Below are 22,191 nucleotides of genomic sequence, written 5' to 3' on the forward strand. Positions count from 1 at the left end.
TTTTATGTGGAATAAAATTATTTAGTGTTTCTATGAATGTGTATATACATACATAATTTATACATACACACATATAAGTATAACATCAATATAATATATTACTATATGCATATATATGCATATATGCATATTAAAACATAACTTCTCATCATTTTTTTTACTAATATTTTATTTTGACCTAATCACATATTGAAAAAAATAATTAACACTTTTTTAAAATTTGAAGTTCCAAATTTTATGTCTCTGTGCTTTCCCCCCATCTCTGAAATGGCAAGCAATCTGGCATGGGTTATACATGTGTAATCATGAAAAACATTTCCATATTAGTCATTTTGTACAAGAAGACCAGAACAAGAAAGAAAGAAAGAAAGAAAGAAAGAAAGAAAGAAAGAAAGAAAGGAAAGAAAGAAGAGAAGAGAGAGAGAAGAGAAGAAAGAGAGAAAGAAGAAAGAAAGAAAGAAAGAAAGAAAGAAAGAAAGAAAGAAAGAAAGAAAGAAAGAGAGAGAGAGAGAGAGAGAGAGAGAGAGAAAGAAAGAAAGAAAGAAAGAAAGAAAGAAAGAAAGAAAGAAGAAGAAAGAAAGAAAGAGAGAGAGAGAAAGAGAGAGAAGAGAAAGAAAGAAAGAAAGAAAGAAAGAAAGAAAGAAAGAAAGAAAGAAAGAAAGAAAGAAAGAAGAGAAAGAAAGAAGAGAAAGAAAAGAAAGAAAGAAAGAAAGAGAAAGAAAGAAAGAAAGAAAGAGAAAGAAAGAAAGAAAGAAAGAAGAAAGAAAGAAAGAAAGAAAGAAAGAAAGAAGAAAGAAAGAAAGAAAGAAAGAAAGAGAAAGAAAGAAGAAGAAGAAGAAGAAAGAAAGAAAGAAAGAAAGAAAGAAAGAAAGAAAGAAAGAAAGAAGAAAGAAAGAAAGAAAGAAAGAAAAGAAGAAAGAAAGAAAGAAAGAAAGAAAGAAAGAAAGAAAAAAGAAAGAAAGAAAGAAAGAAAGAAGGAAAGAAAGAGAGAGAAAGAAAGAAAGAAAAAGAAACAAAAACACTATGCTTCATTCTGTATTCAGACAATATTTATTCTTTGGAGGCAGATAGCATGCTTTGACATTAGTTCTTTGGAATTGTCTTGGATTATTGTATTGCTGAGAACAGCTAAGTTATTCACAGTTCATCACAGAATATTACTGTTACTATGCACAACATTCTCCTGGTTCTGGTCACCTCACTTTGCATTAGTTCATATAAGTCTTTACAGGTTTTTCTGAAAGCATCCTGTTTGTCATTTCAAATAACTCAATAATATTCAATCACAATCATTTACCACAGCCTTTCCAGTTATCCCCTAATTGATGGACATCCTCTCAATTCCCAGTTCTTAGCTATCGCAAAAAGAGCTATTATGAATATCTTTGTCCAAATAGGTCATTTTCCCCATTTTTGATATCTTTGAGATACAGACCTAGCAGTGGTATTGCTGGATTAAAGAGTATGAACAGTTTTATACTCCAAATTGCACTTCAGAATGGTTGGATAAGTCCACAACTCATCCAAGAGTATATTAGTGCCCCAGTTTTCCCACACCCCCTCCAACATTTGTCATTTTCCTTTTTTTGTCACATTAGCCAATCTGATAGGTGTGAGGTGATATCTCAGAGTTGTTTTAATTTGCATTTCTCTAATCAACCCATATTTAGACCATGTTTTTAATATGACTATTGATAGCTTTGATTTATTCATAAGAAAAAAATGTTTCTATCATTTGATGATTTATCAATGGGAAATTAGTTTTATTCTTATAAATTTGACTCAGTTCTCTACATATCCTTTGAGCAACGAGGCCTTACTGAGATAAATTAGCTGTAAGCATTGTTTCCCATCTTTCTGTTTTCCTTCTAATCATTGTGGCATTGGTTTGTTTGTGTAAGCCTTTTTAATTTTATATAATCCAAATTATATTTTATATAATATGTTTTATATTTTGTAATACTCTCTATATCGTCCTTGGTCTAAATACTTCCTTTATCTATAGATTTGACAGATAAACTATTCCAAGCTCTCCTAACCTGCTTATGGTGCCACCCTTTATGTGTAAATTATGTACCCACATTGACCTTATCAATGGTATGAGATGTCAGTCTATATCTAGTTCCTGCCATACTGTTTTCCAGTTTTCCTAGAAGTTTTTGTCAAATAATGAATTTTTTTTCCAAAAGTTTGGATATTTGGCTTTATCATACACTAGATTAAAATCATTACTTAGTGTAATGTAATTTGTACCTAATTTATTCCACTGATTCACCCATCTAGTTCTTATGCAGTACCAAATTGCTGTGATAATTACTAGTTTAGAATATAGTTTGAGACCTGATATGACTAGACCACCTTCCTTCACATGCTTTTATTGATTCCCTTGATATCATTGATGTTTTGTTCTTCCAGATAAACTTTGTTATTATTTTTGCTAACTCTATAAAATAATTTTTGTTGTTTGATTAGTATGGTACTGAATAAATAGATTCATTTAGGTAGAATTGTCATTTTACTATATTGGCTCAGCCTACCCCTGAACCATTGATATTTTTTTCCAATTGTTTAAATCTTTATTTGTCTGAAAAGTGTTTTGTAATTGTGTTTCATATATTTCCTTGGTTTGTTTTGGCAGGTAGATCTCCAAGTATTTTCTATGGTCTACAGTTATTTTAAATGGAACTTCTCTTTCTATCTCTTGCTGTTGGACTTGTTGCTGATTTATAGAAATGATGATTTATGTGTGTTTCTTTCGTATCCTACAATTTTGCTAAGGTTGTTAATTATTTCTACTAGTGTTTTAGTTTATTTTCTAGGATTATCTAAATATAAGATGCTATTATTTGCAAAGAGTGATAATTTTGTTTCCTTATTGTCTATTCTAATTTCTTCAATTTATTTTTCTTCTCTTATTGCTATAGCTAGCATTTCCAGTATAATATTGAATGACAATGGTGATAATGTGCATTCTTTTTTCATCTCTGGCTATAATGCTTCCAGCTTATCCATATTAAAGATAATGTTTGCTGATTGTTTTAGATAAAAATTACTTATTTTAAGAAAAGCTCCATTTATTTCTATGCTGTCTAATGTTTTTTATTTAGTATTTTATTTTTCCACAATTACATGTAAAAACAATTTTTAAATATTTGCTTTTTAAAACTTTGAATTTCAAATTCTCTCCCTTCCTCCCTTTCCCTCACCCCATTAAGAAGCTAAGCATTTTGATATAGGTTATACATATGTAGTCATGAAAAACTTATCCATAATAGTCATGTTGTGACAGAAAACAGAGAAAAAACTCAAGAAAAAATAAAAAGAAGTACGTTTCAATCTGTACTCAGACATCATCAGTTCTTTCTCTGAAGATGAATAGCATTTTTCATCATAAATCCTTCAGAGTTGTCTTGCATGGTTGTATTGCTGAGAATACCTAAGTCATTCATAGCTGATCATCTTATAGTATTGCTGTTACTTTGTATACATAATTTTCTGATTCTTTGTATATATTGACACTTTGCATCAATCATTCCAGTTTTTCCAGGTTATTCTGAGAACATCCTTCCCATCATTTTATTTTTGAGATTTTCTAACTTTATTTAAATTAAGTTCAATTTAGTTTTCATCCACATTGACTGTCTGTAAACTTTTGAAAGTGGTGACAGGTACGTAAGTAACCAACGTATATAGCTTGTTTTGTGAAGCTTTATCCTTATTGCGTTTCCTAGACAAATGCACTCAGATACAGGAAGGGACATTCCTTATTCCTTTGGCCCAAACAGCTTTGTTGAGTCTAGTGTCAATGTGTACATCTGGAGTTGCCATTTCTTTGACAAATTTGTGGATTTCCTGTAGAGCCCAAGGAGCTCGCTTTTTAAAGCCTACTCCACGAATCCTCTTCTGAATGTTGATGGTATACTGTCTAGTCACTACCTCATTGATGGCAGAATGTCCCTTCTTTTTCTCTCCACCTTTCTTTGTGGGAGCATCCTGCCTGGGACCAGGTCAGATGCTCATCATTTCTTATAGTGCAATAGCATCCCATCAAAACCACATGCCACAACTTGTTGAGCCATTCTCCACTTGATGGACAGCCCCTCAATTTTCAATTCTTTGCCCCCACAAAAGAGCTTCTATGAATTTTTGTATATATACATCCTTTTCCTTCTTGTTTTTTTTTTATCTCTTTTGGAATACATATCTTATAGTGGTATTGCTAGTTCAAAGACTATGTATATTTTTATAGTCTTTTGGGCATAGTTCCAAATTGCTCTATAGCATGGTTGAATCAGTTCACAACTCCACCAATAGTGCATTAATGTCTCATTTGTTTTTCCCACATCCCCTCCAACATTTGTCATTTATCTCTTCCTTCCTATTAGCCAATCTAATAGGTACAAGGATATACCTTAAAATTGTTTTAATTTACATTTCTCCAATCACTGATGAGTTAGAGTATCTGTATGGCTGTAGACAGCTTTGATTACTTCATCTGAAAATAGATCATATCTTTTGATCACTTAAATTGGGTATTGGCTCTTATTTTTATAAATTTGACTCAGTTCTGTATATATTTGAGAAATGACGCCTTTATCAGAGAAACTTGCTTCAAAATGTTTCCACAGTTATTATTGCTAACTATGTTCCCTGCAATCCATTCCTCCATTTATTCTATTCTCTTCTTTCATCCTGTCCTTCCTCAAAAGGCACTTTGCCTTCTATTTTTTTTAAATTTTGTTTTATTTTATTTCTATTGTTCATGTGTTCTTCAGCTTCTACTTGACCAATTCTAATTATCAAAGAATTATTTTTTTTCATTGAAGTTCTGGACTTCTTTTATCATTTGACCTATTCTGAATTTTGAGAGGTTATTTTCTTCAGTGAGGTTTTGTATTTCTTTTTACCAAGCTCTTAATTCTCTTTTCATGACCTTTTTTTGTATTACTCTCATTCCTTTTCCCAATTATTCCTCTACAATTCTTATTTGATTCTTAAAATAATTTTTGCTCTTTTTTATCTCTTTATTTAACTCTTCTAGGAGTTATTCTTGGGCTTCTGTCTAATCAATATTTTTCTTTGAGGCTTTGCTTATAGCTAGTCATTTTGAAGTAATTTTATTCTTCTCGATTTATATCTTGAGCTTCCCTGCTACCCAAGCAGCCTTCTTTAATCAGGTTTTCTCTTGTTGTTTGCTCATTTTTCCAGCCTACTTCTTTACTGTGGGCTGTATAATAGAGTTGGTTTCTGCTTTCTTCTAGTGGTAGGGAATGGAAGCTAACTATTTTGAGCCTTAATCTTTTACATCCTACTGTTTTCCCAACTAGTTCTGGGAACCTGTAATTTTTGGTGCTTCCAAGGTGATGTGGTGGGGAGAAGTGTGGTTACTGGTCTTCTGCTCTATGCTCTGGTCCTTATGCAGATAGAGATCCTTTTTCCTTGTGACTGCAAGTGCTCCTCACCACCCTGAAACTGAGACTTGGAACTAAGTAATGGACTTTTTAGTTTCCAAATAGCACCTGGCCATGCACATTGTATCAGTACATGAGTCTCCTGTAATCATTTTCTAACTAGATAAACAATCATCATACCATCTCTGGTCGCTGAACACTCTCCTTACCATTGTTTCTGTTGCTACCACGCCTCTAAGACCAAAACTCATGTGTTTCATCTTGTTGCACTCTCAGACAGCCCCAATTCATGTGCACAGGCCTCTCTATCCTCCTAAGTTGTCTTGAGTTAGAAAAAAAAAGTATTTCTTTTGAATTTTTGTTAGTTGTTCCCCTTAGAATTTAATCTGATGAATTTAAAAAAAAATGTTTAGACTATAACGTTGAGAGAGCTCAGGAAAAATGCTCCTTTTACTCTACCATCTTGGCTCCATGTCCTAATCATCCACTTTTTATATGTTGTTATTGTTAATATGAGGAAGAATGTGACATGGATGGGGCATTGTAGATCTCTATACACTAATAGAAAAATGACTCAAAAGTTTTATTCTGCTGATTGTGGATTGATTATTTCAATGTCATATATGAATGGCATTCACAGGTAGGGCAACCTAGAGGGTTTTAAAGTTACTATTTAAGGAATATAGCTCATATTTATCTTCATTGACATAGAGTCTGCCCAGTGTCATTAGAACATTATGGATATTCATAACTGATGTTTACTGAATCATAGCATATCTATATTATGTAAGACTGAGGTCAACAGGTAAGTAGAAAAGTTTATATTTAAAATTTGTTTTACCTAATTCCATGGATTTGAAATAGATTCATGAAATATGCCAAAATGAAGCCAGAATGGACACAGTGGAAGATTATAAAGAAGGTTGTGCCAGAGGGAAGAACAATTGAAAGTATGCTAACATTTAATTAAGGTGTTTTGCTTTCTATTTTCATCTACTTTTTACCTCATCAAAGCTAAATATAAATTGCAAATTAATGTCCAGCAGCAGGGGTGAACAGTAAATCCATTTAATTCATTTCTTTTCACAATCTTGTTCCCAAAGTTAAGTCTTTAAGTCAGAGGCTCTGTCTTGATTAGAGTAATGAATAAAGGAAAATGCCATTTCATTGCATTCAATAAGTATATTTAATTTTTATAAAGCTTACATATTATATGTGGAACCAAGTTTGAACAACACTTCTACATACTAGCCTGCCATCTTTTAATGTAAATAAATAAAATAAGTTATCTTGAGAACAAAGTTCTATCATTCACAAATTTGCTAATTGTTCTTTCTCTCTATGTACTTTAGCTGGTATTTGGGCTTTGGTCTATTATATATGATAAAATACATATGGATATATGCACATTTAGATAAATAATGTTCTGTAGTTTCCTCATGTGTTAGAGTATGTCTAAGATAGTCAAGCAGTAGCTTTATAGTAAATGTATATTTCCAGAAAAAAAGAAAGAATAAATGAGAGTTTTATCCCCACTTTATTGATTTACCTACCTGTAAATTTTGTGGACTATTGAATTCACACTGATCATGACAATGCAACCCAAAGTCAAGGGTCTAAATGCAAGTCTTTTTGAATGCCTATTCCTTACCTATGCTGTTATTCTGCTATAGAAAAAAAATTCTTAAAGAAACCCTATTTCATAAAACTTGCCCTGATTAATCCTATTTCATTCATCAACACTGTATATTTTTTCTTGTGTTTCAACTTGGGCACGTGGTTTTTATTTTTCATTCCACAAAGAGTCATTGACCACCTAGATGAGAATAGACAGGTGAATGAAGATGAGCAGTACATGGCATTTAATGACAACAAAGTCTCATTTTGTATATAGCATTTATATGGGCCATATACAAAATTGAAAGAACATTACATTTGGAATCAGAAAAAAATCTGGATTCCAGTTCTAACCTTGGAAGATGTTAGTATCATGTCAGTACGGTTTTTGATACTTCAAAAAATTATTTCATCTCTCAGACTGTGTGATCAGAAATTTATCTTTTAGGTATGGATCCTGACAGAAAAAGGACTTCTTTAAATATTTTCTAACCGGATCTTCACAAATACTTGGCAAGGTTAATCATTTAAGTAATATTATCCTCTTAGAATCCCTAGTTTACTCAACTATTGGCTTATGGGCCTTCTCCAGTAAGAAGTCTTTTCTAATGCCTTAGTTGTGAGTATTCTCTTCCTTTTCCTCCTCCTCAATTCATCTTATGTATACAAGTTATATACACCCAATAAAGCATAAGCTCTTTTTTTGTCTTTGTATCCCTAGCCCTTAGCACAATGTTTGAATATAATAAGTATTTAATAAACACTTATTGAATTAAACCCCCAAATTTATATATTATCAAATGGAGAGTTGCAAAAGTTAAGGCATCTGCTCAAAATGACACAACTTTTGAGGGGTGAAGCTAGGACTGAACCCCAGATATCTGAATCCAAATCTAGTGCTCTTCCCACTCCATTTCACATGACTACTTAAAACTGTAGTGGGGATGTGAGAAATGCTGAATTATTAGGTATCCACATAAGTCGCAAAACAAACAAACTAGCTAACTAACTAACTAACAAACAAAAAACAGGAAAGGTGCTGAATGGCTAACTAATTAAGGAGAGAGTGACATTCCTCAGGCCAGTTAAGACAGCAAGATTCCTGCCTTTACAGACTAAGGCCCAAACCAATACAAGCTGATTGGGGGTCAAAGTGCAAGCACAAGAATCTGCTACGACTCAGATTCAGTGAACCTCATACATATGCTAACTAAAGGATCAGGATTTTCCACCAGTTATAACTCAGAATGAGGTTTCTCTAATTAGAATATGGAATTGTGAACCTAACCAATTGTGAAACTTTTGACTGTAACTTGTACCAATCCAAGTCTTGGAGGGAAGGGTAAGGGGACCAGATTAACAGTAAAAAGTTGGCTCTTGCTCCTGTGCTCTGTGTGCTTCCTTCTTGGGAGGGAGTGCACCTGATTCTCACAAGAATTGATTAAAGATTTTCTTCCTTCACTCTAAAAGAGCTGCATCTTGTTATTTCGACCCTTGGCTGGCTTGCAACTGGGGAAGCAGTGGGCAATGGCAGCTTGTCCCCTGCTAATTTCCCAATCCTTCTAGTCCTGGAGGTCGTTGATAACAGGGAGAAATGAGATATGTGTACCAAAAGCTGCAATAAAGCTTGAATATGAAAGAGAGGCATAATATGCTTTGGGATCTCCCTTGAAGAAAATAATATTTCCAGCTCCAGGGATCAGATAAGTGTGTGATTGAATATTGCTAAGAATTTGATTATTATGAAATTAATTTGACTCTGCTCTGTCCATCTTATCCCCTTATCAATTTTGTATCAGTAGTTTCTAACAGTATAAACTCAAATGTGTTGTAAGCCTCAAAACATAAAAAAACCTGACATAGTTATGTGTATAATAAAGAATAATCAAGAACCACTATGGTTACTATTCTTTGATCAGTGAAACTGATTCAAGCACAGAGCTTCCATTAATTTAAGAAGTTACTTAGTCTTTTCAGGCAGAAGATAAAATTTTGTCTTCTCTAATTTGCTTAAAGAAGCTTTATGGAGTAAAAGAAAAAAAACTTTGAATGGATGGTTGCTTTGAAGTATTGAAGAATTGAAGTATTCCTTTTCTGAGCATAAACTGTGAAGATGCTAGGGTCACATCAGTTGTTTCTGCTGGGCAGAGGGGGGTCCTGTATAATGAACAGGCCTCTCCAACCACTATCAGTCATTTTTACAATAAGCACTGGACAGAAAAGAAAGAAGAAAGCTCACAGATGACTGATGCTAACTGAGAAGAAATCTATTAAGCCTTTTGCCAGAAGGAGGAAACAGCTTTCCAGACTTTCTAAGCTAAGCTAAAATAAGCAAAGAATAGCTACTTCTAACTTGGGAAGTTCAAATCCAAAAGATAATATTTTTGGTTATGTTTAGAAGAAGAAACTGTCCAATGACTGGACGACTGAAACACTGGACAAGAGAGTAAAAAGAAAAACAAAATTTATTTTAAAAGTTCCATTCTATCATGGTATAAGTGCACTTGCTACACATCTTTCCTTTTTTTTTTTTTTTTTGTCATAGGAAGACCTAAATTTCAAATCCTGCCTCCAACAGATACAGGTTGTATGATCCTGAGCAAGTCCAAAACTCTGAGCATTCTAAGTCACTGGCTAAGTCTCTGAATTTCAAAGAAGATATAAGCCTGCATTGACAGAGGGAATTTCTTCAACTTGGAGCTCCCAGCACCAATAAAATCATAAATACAGTACCTAAGCAAAGAATAATTGCTCTGATTAATATAAAAATTTTAACTAACACAGCTTCTTATTGATTGTTCTTATGGATCTTTCAGTAAAGTATGTAAAATATTAACATGGTTGGCTAACTACATGTATCAAGTTAACTGAATAATTTATTACTAAAACAGTAATTATTTCTATTTACCCTATCAGGACATAAATGGAGTTTTTAAAATAATAAAGCATATTTAATGACAGTTTTCTCTAGAGCTAATATTGTAGTGAGACCAAAAAGTGTTTTGTATCTTTAAGTAAACTACTATATTTTAAATACTTTTCATTTTCTTCTCCTTTTTAATGGATATTTTGATGAGTTTCCTAATCTATCATATTCCTAAATTAATATGTACATATAATTTATAAAGAAACATTTTTATAAAGGTACACTGTCACAATAGTTTTGAGAACACTGGACTAGGATACTTTGAGTTTAAGTAACTTGTCCATGTTCTCACAGCTGGCATGTGTCAAATCTGCTATAGCTAAGCTGCCTCTCAACAGCTCCTTATATTGTGCTGAAATTTTCTTCCTTGGAAATTATACTCACTCCTACTCATCTCCCACCCTACTCAACTCAAAGCAAAAGAGAGTAAAAAAGTATATTTTAAAATCCAAATTTACTATTTCTGAGGTTTCAAAGATGGTTGAGATATAGAATCAAGGTGGTAGATGGGAGAAAGCCTTAGACCTGAAGCAGGAAGACTTAAGGTAGAAATTTGTCTTAGACACATATTGCGATGTGATCACAGTATTTCATTTAATAATTCTCATTTTTAATTTCTTCAGCTATAAAATAAGGATAGTAAAAGCACATATTTTATACAGTTGTTTTGAGGATTCAATGAAATGATACATTAGTCATGGTCATTTAAATGTTAATTGTTATTTTTAGAATTTTTTATTGTTGTTATTTTTATATACCTTCTGTATACTGGGTACCACCCTATGATGTTTGAGTATGGAAGGGAAACAGGTACTTAGGCCTCTTGCATTTACCTACCTCATCTCATTGTCAGATAGATTATTTTTAAACTTTTTTTTATTTATTCCATTAAATATTTCCCAGTTACATGTAAGACAAATTTTTAACATTCTTTTTTTTTTTCAAATTTTGAGTTCCTGGCTGTCTCCCTTCCTTGAGAAGGTAAGCAATTTGATATCAGTTACACATATAAAGTCACACTAAACATATTTCCATATTACCAATGTTGCAAAAGAAAGCACAAACAAAATAAAACAATAAACATAAAGTTTAAAAAGTTGGCTTTTATCTGCATTCAGAGTTCATTGGTTCTGGGGGCAGCTAGGTGGCGCAGTGAATAGAGCACCAGCCCTGGGATTCAGGAAGACCTGAGTTCAAATCCAGCCTCAGACACATAATACTTGCTAGCTGTGTGACCCTGGGCAAGTCACTTAACCCCACTGCCTAGCCAAAAAAAGAGTTCATTAGTTCTTTGAAATTGTTTTTGATTATTGTCTTGATCAGAATAGCTAAGTCATTCAGAGTTGATCATCCTTACAATATTGCTGTTATTGTGTACAATGTTGTCCTGCTTCTGCTCACTTTACTTTGCATGAGTTCATCTAAGTTTTCACAGGTTTTCCAAAAACATCCTGCTCATTATTTCTTATAACATAATACTATTCCATCACAATCCTATAACAAAACTCATTCAGTCATTCCCCAATTAACAGGCATCCCCTCAATTTCTATTCTTTTCCACCACAAAAAAAGAATTGCTATAAATATTTTTCATAGGAATAGCTCCTTTTCCCTTTTCTTTGGTCTCTTTGGGATGTAGACCTAATAATACTATTTCTGGGTCAAAGTTTAAGGGCAGTTTTATGGCCCTTTGAGTGTAGTTTCAAATTGTTCTCCAGAATGGCTGGATTAATTCATAACTACACCAATATTGATTAGATTCCCAATTTTTCAACATTTCCTCTAGTTTTTTTCCTCTAGAAAAATTTCATTTTCCTTTTCTCTCATGTTAGCCAAACTGATATGTGTGAGGTTGTTTTAATTTGCATTTCTTTAATCAATAATGATTTTCAGCACTGCCTCATGTGGCTATAGATAGCTTTGATTTATTCTATTGAAAACTTCCTGTGTCCATATTCTTTGAGCATTTGTCACCAGAGGAACGGCTCTTATTTTTAAAAATTTGTCTGGCTGTTGATTAGTCATTTTTCAATCATGTACAACTCTTTGTGACCCCCTTTGGTGTTTTCTCAGCAAAGATAGTGAAGGAGTTTGCTATTTCTTTCTCCAGCTTATTTTATAAGCATGAGAACTGAGGCAAACAGGTTGAAGTGGCTTGCCCACAGTCACACAATTAGTAAGTCTGAGATCAGAATTGAACTCAGGAATATGAGTCTTCATCCCTCTAGACCTGACACTCCATCCACTGTGGCACTTAGACTTGTTCTCTATATATTTGATAAATTAGGTCTTTAACCTGTTCTCTATATAATTGATAATTTAGGTATTTATTAGAGAAATGATATAATTTTGCTATTTCCTATTTTATTTACATTTTAGACTGTACTGTTTTTGGGTGTGCCATTTTTTTTCATTTCAGATAACCAAAATTATTTATTTTCTTTCCCATAATCCTCTATCTTTCATTTTGTCATAAACTCTTCCTTACCCATAGATCTTATACATACAGCTTTCCATGCTCCCCTAATTTACTTAGGATATCACCTCTTATTTTTAAATAATTAATCCATTCTTACTTTATCTTAGTATATATTAGTAGATACTGGTCTACACTAGATTTTTGTCAAATTGATTTCTGAGGGTTTTTGTTTGTTTTTTTTTTATAAATTTATTTATTTTTAGTTTTCAATATTTACTTCCACAAAATTTTGAGTTCCAAATTTTCACCCCATCTCTCCCCTCCCCTCACCCCAAGATGGCATGCATTCTGAATATCCCTTCCTCTAGTCTGCCCTCTCTTCTATCTCTCCCCCCCTTCTCTTATCCCCTTCCCCTTCTATTTTCCTGTAGGGCAGGATAGACTTCTGTACCCCATTTCCTGTATTTCTTATTTCCCAGTAACATGTGAAAACATTTTTTTTAAATATGTTTTTAAAACTTAGGGTTCCCAATTCTCTTCCTTCCTTCCTTCCTCCCCACCCACCCTCATTGAAAAGGCAAGCAACTCAATATAGGTTATACATGTGCAGTTATACAAAACACTTTCATAGTAGATGTGTTGTGAAAAACTAACTCTATTTCCCTTAATCCTATCCTGCCCTACCATTTATTCTATTCTTTCTTTTGATGTTGTCCCTCCTGAGAAGTATTTGCTTTGATTACCTACTTTCCCAGTCTGCCCTCCTCTCTATCGTTCCCCTGCTCTCTTGTCCCCTTCTCCCCCTATTTTCCTGTAGGGTAAGACAGATTTCCATACCTAATTTAATGTGTATGTTATTCCCTTCTTAAGTCAATTCCGATGAGAATAAGATTCACTCATTCCCTCTCAACTTCCCCTGTTTGCCCTCCACTGTAAGAGCCTTTCCTTTTCTCTTTTGTGTGTGTGTGTGTGTGTGTGTGTGTGTGTGTGTGTGAGATAACTTACCCCATTCTACCTCTCCCTTTCTTCTTCTCCTAATATAATCCTCTCTCATCCCTTAATTTTATTCTCCAGATATGACTCCTTAATCTTCAACTCACCCTATGCCATCTATCTATCCATCTCTCTCTCTCTCTCTCTCTCTCTCTCTCTCTCTCTCTCTCTCTCTCTCTCTCTCTCTCTCTCTCTGTCTATCTATCTATCTATCTATCTATCTACATACAATTTTTCTCTCCAACTACCCCAATCCTGACAAAGGTCTCATGAGATATAAATATCCTCTTTCCATGTAGGAATGTAAACAGTTCAACCTTAATAAGTCTTTTATGATTTCTCTTTCCTGTTTACCTCTTCATGTTCCACTTGAGTCTTGTATTTGAAAGAAAAAATTTTCTATTCAGCTCTGGTCTTTTCATCAAGAATGCTTGAAAGTCCTCTATTTCACTGAATAACCATTTTTTCCCCCTAAAGGATTATACTCAGTTTTGCTCTTGGTCGTAATCCTATCTCCTTTGCCCTCCAGAATATTATATTCCATGCCCTGTGGTCCTTTAACATAGAAGCTGCTAAATCTTGTGTTATCCTGATTATGTTTCCACAATACTTGAATTTTTTTTCTTTTTGGCAGTTTGTAATATGTTCTCCTTGACCTGGGAACTCTGGAATTTGGATGCAATATTCCTTGGAGTTTTCCTTTTGGGATCTCATTCAGGAGGAGATAGGTGGATTCTTTCAATTTCTATTTTGCCCTCTGGTTCTAATATATCAGGGCAATTTTCCTTGATAATTTCTTGAAAGATGTTGTCTAGGCTCTTTTTTTGATCACAGCTTTCAGATAGTCCAATAATTTTTAAATTCTCTCTCCTGGACCTATTTCCTAGGTCAGTTGTTTTTCCAATGAGATATTTCACATTGTCTTCTATTTTTTCATTCTTTTGGATTTGTTTTACAGTGCCTTGATTTCTCCTAAAGTCACTAGCTTCCAATTGCTCTATTCTAATTTTTAAGGAAGTATTTTCTTCAGTAATCTTTTGGACTTCCTTTTCCCTTTGGCCAATTTTTTGTAGGGCATTCTGTCCTCATTGGCTTTTTGGACCTCTTTTGCCATTTGGGTTAGGCTATTTTTAAGGTGTTATTTTCTTCAGTATTTTTTTGGGTCTCCTTTAGCAAGCTTGACTTGTTTTTCATGATTTTCCATCACTCTCATTTCTCTTCCCAGTTTTTCCTCTACTTCCTCTTACTTGCTTCTCAAAATCCCTTTTGAGCTCTTCCAAGGCCTGGGACTGATTCACATTTTTCTTGGTGGCTTTGGATGTAGGACCTTTTATTTTGTTGTCTTCTTCTGGTTGTAAATTTTGATCTTCTTTGTCACCAAAGTCAGATAATATAGTCTGACTCTTTTTGCACTGCTTGCTCGTGATCCCAGCCAATTACTTGCATTTTAAACTCTTTGTTAAGTTAAGAATCTGCTTCCAATGTGGAGAATGTATTGTCCCAAACTTCGGGGGTTTGTACAGCTGTTTTAAGAGATACTTGTAGGGACTATAAATTTTCAGTTCTTCCAAGGTGGTATGATAAGAGATGAGGTGTTTATTCCTTTCCTGGCCTGTTCTCTGCTCTATTAGTGACCACAAGCACTCCTTTATGTCCTGGAACTGTGAGGAGGATTTCTTCTCTACAGTCACTACAAGCTCCACTGTGCCAGCACTTCTTCTCACCCCAGGACTGCCACCCAGAACTGTGACCCAGATCCAAGCACAGGTAAAGCAAAAGATTCCTACCTCAGCACTGGCAAAGAGATCCCTGCAATTCTTCTCTGATCAGGCCACTGTATTCCCCCTCAGTCTGTGGGCCAGAAGCTCAGGAGGCAGCTGACCCCCAGGGCCTCGCTCTAGGAGAACTGGTTCTGAGACCGCTCCTCTTTCAGCACCACATAACAGACTTTTTCCACTGATCTTCTAAGTTGTCTTTGGTGATCATGGGTTGAGAAGTCTGGAAACCACCACAGCTTCCCATGATTCAGTTCTCTGGGGCTTGCTCCAGGATCGCTGCAGCCTGTGTGCCCAGGCCGCACTGAGCTCCACTTCCTGCCCATCACAATATACCTTTCTGATCCATCATCTAAGTTGTCTTGGGCTGGAAATTTGTTTCACTCTGTCTTTTTGTGGGTTCTGCTGCTTTAGAATTTGTTTAGAGCCATTTTTTATAGGTATTTGGAGTGGTTTGGGGGAGAGATCAAACAAGTCACTGCTGTCACTCCGCCATCTTGGCTCCACCCTCCCAATTTCCAGTTTTCTCAGCAATTTTTGTCAAATGGTGAGGCCTTACCCCAAAAGCTTGAATATTTACTTGAATCTTTGGGTTTATCAAATACTAGATTATTGTGGTCATATGCTACTATGTGTTGTGCACCTAATCTATTCCACTTGTCTACCATTCTATTTCTTAGTTAGTACCAGATTGTTCTGATTATTACTGCTTTGTAATATAGTTTGAAATCTGATACTGTTAAGCTGCCTTTGTTAACATTTTTTTTTATTGATCCCCTTGATATTCTTGACCTTGTGTTCTTTCAAATGAATTTTGTTATTTTATTTTTTAGTTCAGTAAAATTATTTTGGTAATTTAATTGTTATGGAACTGAATAAGTAAATTAATTTAAGTAGAATTACTATTTTTATTATATTAAGTGAAGGTCAGTAGACAGCAGCAACCTAGTTTGGGTGATCAGTCTAAAATCTTGATTAGGTGATTAATATAAATGGAATGAAACTAGAAGAAGGTTAGTAGGGAATGAAAATGCATGCATAGATAAGCAAAATTTAAATAAGATCATGACATAAAGGTACAATGGAAAAAAGATTTGGCTCTGGAGCCAAAGCACCTAGATTCAAAAACAGCTACTGATACTGACTTACCTATGTGATTGTGGGTGATACTTAGCCTCTCCAGGCTTTAGTTTCCTCTACTGTAAAATATGGATTCTAGAGTAAATAGCCTCTGACTTCTCTTCCAAGTCTATGTCTAAGGTCCAGGGTATATAAGAAATGCATAAGGTGCTCCTTGGGGTGATAAGAAAACTACACTGGTCCTATTGTAGGAGGATCTAGATTCAAATCTCACTTGTGATGTTCACTACCCATGTGACCATGAGCAGGTCACCTTCTGCCTAGGCCATGATTTCCTCATCTACAGAAAGAGGAAGATTGGACTAGAAGTTCTCTGCAATTCCTACCAACTCTAGATATATAGTCTAACACATAAAATAATATGCAAACAGTATGAAACAGTTTAGAATTCATGAATACCCTACATGACATTAAAATAAATTTTAAAAAATAATAATTAAATGACACTTTCCCCACAATAACCTTCTTAGAAAGGGATTATACTAATACCCCTCTTTTATAATGGGGAAAGTGAGCATCAGAAAGTTGAAATAATATATCCCCTGGTAGCACACATAGTAAGCTGCAGAGAGGGAATTCAAACACAGGGGTCTCAGATATACCTTCTATTCACTTTACACAATACTCAATGTAGGGTGTGCTCAGGGAAGACTAGTACCTCTGTAGTGATGGCTGTTGAGCCCTCTCAGGGCTTCTTTCCACTTTGCAAGCAAAGCCCGTGATCTACCTTCCCATCTTTCCCTCCACTCTTTTTCACACCACTTTATGTGAAATAGTTTACCCCATTCTACATCTCTCTTCCTTCTGCACCCAATGTATTCCTCTTTCTCATACTTTAATTTTTGCATGTTATTCCCTCAAATTCACCTTATACCTGTACCCTTTTGTTTATATATATTCCTTCTAGATATATTATTAGTGATACAATTTTTAAGAATTACAAGAAGCATCTTCCCATGTAGAAGTGTAAAGAGTTCAGTTCCATCGATTCCCTGATGTTTTATTTTTCCTTTATACCTTTTGAGGCTTCTCTTGGGTCTTGCTTTGGAGATCAATTTTTATGTTGAGATCTGGTCTTCCCCTTATAAAAGCTTGAAATTCTTCTTTTTTTTTCACATGATTACTTTCCCCTTAAAAATTATGCTTAATTTCACCACATAGGTGATTGTAATGCTAGCTCATTTGCTTTCTAGAATTTTATGTTCCATGATCTTTAATGGAAATTCTAAGTCCTGTGTAATCCTGATTCTGGCTCCCTGATATTTGAATTTTTTTTTTCCTGATCACTTGCGTTATTGTATCCTTGACCTGATAGTTCTGAAATTTGGCTATAATATTCCTAGGAATTTTTATTTTGAAATCTCTATATTGAAGTAATCTGTGGATTCTTTCAATATCTATTTTGCCCTCTTGTTCCAGAATATCAGGGCAGTTTTCTTGATAATTTCTTGAAAGATGCTGTTGAGGTCCTCCTTTGGATTATGACTTTCAGGAAGTCCAATGATTTTGACATCATCTCTCCTGGATCTATTTTCCAGATTAGTTGTTTTTCCAATGAGGTATTTTACATTTTCTTCTATTTTTCGATCTTTTGATCGGTTTTGATTGATTCTTGATATTTCATAGGGGCATTAGCTTTCACTTCCCAAATTCTAACTTTTAAGTAGTTGTTTTCCTCAGTTAGCTTTTGTAATTACTTCTCCACTTTGCTAAGTTTGCTTTTTAAAGAGTTGTGTTCTTCAGTGGGTTTTTGTATCTCATTTTCCATTTGTCCAGTTTTACTTTTTAAGCAGTTGTTTTCTTTTTCCAAGCTGTTGATTCTTTTTTTTCATAGTTCTCTTGCATCGTTCTCATTTATTATCCCAATTTTTCTTCTACCTCTCTTATATGATTTTAAGCTTCTTTTTGAGCTCTTCCATGAGATCTTTCTGGGCTTGAGAATACTTCCAATTTTGGGGGGTCTTTGCCCATAGGTGTTTTGACATTGTTATCCTCTTCTGAGTTTGTGTCTTGGTCTTCCTTGTCACCATAATAACTTTCTATGGTCAGATTTTGTTGTTGTTGATTTTTACTCATCTTTTTGAGCTCTTTTCTTTTCTTTTAAATTTGAGTTCTTTTCCTGGGGTGGAAGGGACACTGTCTCAGGCTTCTTGTGCAAGAAGCTCCAGGGCCTGCTGCCCTGATGTTGCCCTAAGGTCAATGGTAGATCCTCATGTCTGGTGCTGTGCTGAGGGGGTGGAAGGGAGGTTGCTGGCACTATTGGAGGCTTAAGGGGTCTAACAGCTTATCTGTTGTCAAGCCAGGGCCTGTGTGATGTCAGGCATGTGCAGAGGCAGGTAGGGTGCTTCTGTGTTTCCCTGGGGCTACACTGAAGCACCTGGCAATCCGACCATGACAGCTGCCACTTTTCTCCTGGCTGTGCTCCAGCTCATGGTGGTTCTCAAAGCTGGTGTCTACCCATGCCTATGGCTATGCTGAGGGAAGGAGAGGGAGTTTCCTGTTTTTGGTATTTGCCTGCTGCATTGCACTGCTCAGGATTTCTCACTGTTTTGCTATGGTGCAGCTTGCTGCTGGCTTACTGGGAAGTTCCATGTTCTTGACTGTGCTCCCCTTTTACTTGAGTGAGACAGATCTCCTTGCCAATCTTCCAAGTTTCTTGGGCTCAAAGATTGTTTCATCCTGTCTTTTTGCTGTTTCTGTTATTCCAGAATTTGTTTTGCAGTACTATTTTATGATTGTTTGGAAGTTAGTATGGGACAGTTAATGGTGATTTACTTCTTACTTCACCATCTTAGCTCCTAGAATATCCTCCTCCCATGATGTTTTTAGCTATGTTGTCAGATGCCTTTAATGAGGACAAATACGGCATCAAGGTAAGCTATTGCACTGGTGGTAAATTATTTAACCTGAAAAGGCTACAAGCCAATACTAAAGTGGAGAGAGAATTGGTGCATGATTTTTTTGCTTGCGGGTGATTGTGTACTCAGTGCAGACTCTGAAGCTGAGATACAACAAAGTACAGAAGGCCCTAGGACCCTGGTCCTCTTCACTTTGTTGGCATAACTGGGCTTCTACCTGGCAAAAGCTGAATTCCTAAGTATTCTTTTCACAGAAAAGTAGTGTAATATAATCAACAAACTCCTGTCCTCACTTTTATCCCCAGGAAATAAGAAAAAAATATAAAAATTTAGAAGTAACAAGAATGAATAGATAACTTTAGAGCCGAATTGAACTGTGGTGATAGTGGTGGCAGTGGTGGTGCATTGTGTGTATGTGTGTATTTGTGTGTGTGTGTGTGTGTGTGTTTATGTGTAATGAAGTGACTGAACATTTCAAATTGAATCAAAAGTTAACCTGAAAGAAGTTTAATCAATAAATTAGGAATTTGACAAATGATCTTTTTGTTTTTTACTTTTTTATTATTTTTAGGCAATTGGGGTTAAGTGACTTGCCCTGGGTCACACAGCTAGTAAGCGTCAAGTGTTTGGTCTGAGGCCAGATTTGAACTCAAATCCTCCTGACTGCAGTACCAGTGCTCTGTCCACCGTGCCACCTAGCTGCCCCAGAGAAATGATCTTTTAAATTAATTATTTAAATATCTATTGACAGTTGAAATCATTATTGAGAAAGAGGAATGGGGATACTGATAACTTTTATTTTTATTTTTTGCTTTTTAAAATTCTTTAAAGAAATAAATGTCAATCATTTTCTCCAACACATAAGTACTCTGCACCATCTAACTTGCTAGTTACCTACTCTTTCTGCTACAGAGAAGCAAACACACACACAATTCCTTCATTAGTATTCTTTTAATCCCTGACAAATCACCCATATCAGTCACTGGCTTTCAGTGAGGCTTCATTCCTGGCAAGTTCTTGAGATATGTCTCATTAACTGAAATGCTTGCTTGAGATGAATACTTTTATACAGTTCTGAGAAGAACTGAAAATTCTTGGGCTAGATGGTGTTATCCTAGTGAATGATTTTTATTAATGTCAGGTAGTGTGTGGAATGGACTTTTTTTCTTCCTAATACTCCCTTTTGGTTTCTTTAATATGGCCCAAGATAAAATTGAAAGTGTTTGTAATTATGGCTTTACATGCAGTTGCCTTTTGGGATTTATTACAATATTACTTTGGTTAACCTTTGATCTGCCTTCAAGATAAAGAAGCAGAAAAATGTGTCTTGAATGAATGTTGGATCTTTATGGCTCCTGAAATATGGGCATATATTTGCTGATATTCTATTTATCACATCAAATATTTGCAGTACTATTGAATGAAACTAATGGAATGAATCAATACATACATACATACATACATACATACATATATATGTATATGTATACACACATACACACACACATATGACACAGAAAGAAATGTTTCAACTGTCTCCGTTCTTCACAGGTCAACAAAACAGTAAATTAAATCTTTTGGACTTTATGAGCAAGGTTTTCTTATGTTTCCCCATTCCTTCTATCATGTATATGATTCCCACTGGGCATTCAGACCTTCTACAATGAAAAACAATAGCTAATATTAATGTAGACTTTGAGATTGATAAAACATTTTACATACATTGCTTGGCTTGTTCTTCATATCAGTCCTGTCAGGTTCTACCACCATTATTGTTTCCATTTTCCATATGTAAAATGTTTGACTTGGAAAGGGTAAATTATTTTTGCAGAGTCACAAAATTTTTAAGAATTAGAGACACTGTTCATGCACAGGTTTGTTGTGACACCTGATTCAATTCTTATTCCATCACACTGTGAAGCCTTTGTGTATACCAGAGGAGGAAATAGGAATCAGCTAATACTTCAGAATTGAGCTGACAACAGGGCTTTGTAAAGTAGAATTATACTGAATATACTTTTTATTTAAAACAATAGGAAGAAATAATCTAGGAGTTAGCCTGATTGGATTAATGAGTTCCAAATAACAACAGCTTTACTGACATTTCAGGGTACTGTCTCCAGATTGAAATCTAATGATACAAGATCAGAGTGGGACTTGTCAGTTCTCTGTCTTGCTTTATGCAATCTCAGTAAAAATCAGATTGCACACATGCTAAGGAAAAGAGATCTCCAATTGATAGCTAGAGTCAAGCTAGTTGTCTTTACATGAAAATGATTTTATGCAGAGTGATTACTAACAAATATAAAACCATTGGTAACAAGGTTTGAAAGTAGTGCAAAAGTGAGGCAAAGATTGCCTGTGTTTGTCAAGAAAAGCTGAAGTTTGATATTCCAGATATTTTATAAATTAAGAAAAAAAATCTTTCAGACAGTATTTTTTTTTCAAGTACTTAGGTACATGCATGGGAGGAGGGAGAGTGCAATTTTTCTAATGTGAATATTATCTGATAGTCCTTTTATTGTAACACTCAGATTTTTATTTATTTATTTGTTTGTTTATTTGTTTATTTGTTTTGCTATTCATGTTGGGTTTTCTCTTCTAGGTACAAGCTGAAGATTGGAGCAGCTAGTGATTGTGATAATTTACCTTCTTGAGCCCGTACAACTATCACACTGCTGTAAGATAATTTTGTCTCCATCAATACATACTTCTATTGCAACTTATTGACCTATTATTTCTTAGCCTGAGAGAGCTTGTGTTTTAATGGCATAATGTTATGATCACACTGATTCTGTCACAGGTGCTGCTCCTGGGAGCTACAGACTTTCAAAAGTCATATTTCCTAACTGGAAGCATGCTGAGGTAGCCAAAAGGTATCATTTGCATCTGTAAATTTCCCGCCATAGTCTCTAAGGTTCTTAGGTAAGTGACGATGCAAGATCTCAGAATTATATTGAAAATGTGAAGGTGTGATCTAAAACACACATGGGACAGAAGGGGCAAGAGGACACAGAGTGAATGAATAAATGCATTTCTTAAGCCTTTTTCT

General features: G+C 34.8%; 1 pseudogene; it reads right to left on the reverse strand.

Annotated features, from left to right (window-relative positions):
- Positions 1 to 3,582: 3,582 nt before the first annotated feature.
- LOC110205044 (large ribosomal subunit protein eL31 pseudogene) lies at positions 3,583 to 5,671 on the reverse strand (annotated as a pseudogene).
- Between the last annotated feature and the right edge of the window lie 16,520 nt (positions 5,672 to 22,191).

Source organism: Phascolarctos cinereus, unplaced genomic scaffold (assembly GCF_003287225.1).
Source record: "Phascolarctos cinereus isolate Bilbo 61053 unplaced genomic scaffold, phaCin_HiC Scaffold_4;HRSCAF=312, whole genome shotgun sequence".
In the NCBI taxonomy this organism is placed as follows: Eukaryota; Metazoa; Chordata; class Mammalia; order Diprotodontia; family Phascolarctidae; genus Phascolarctos; species Phascolarctos cinereus.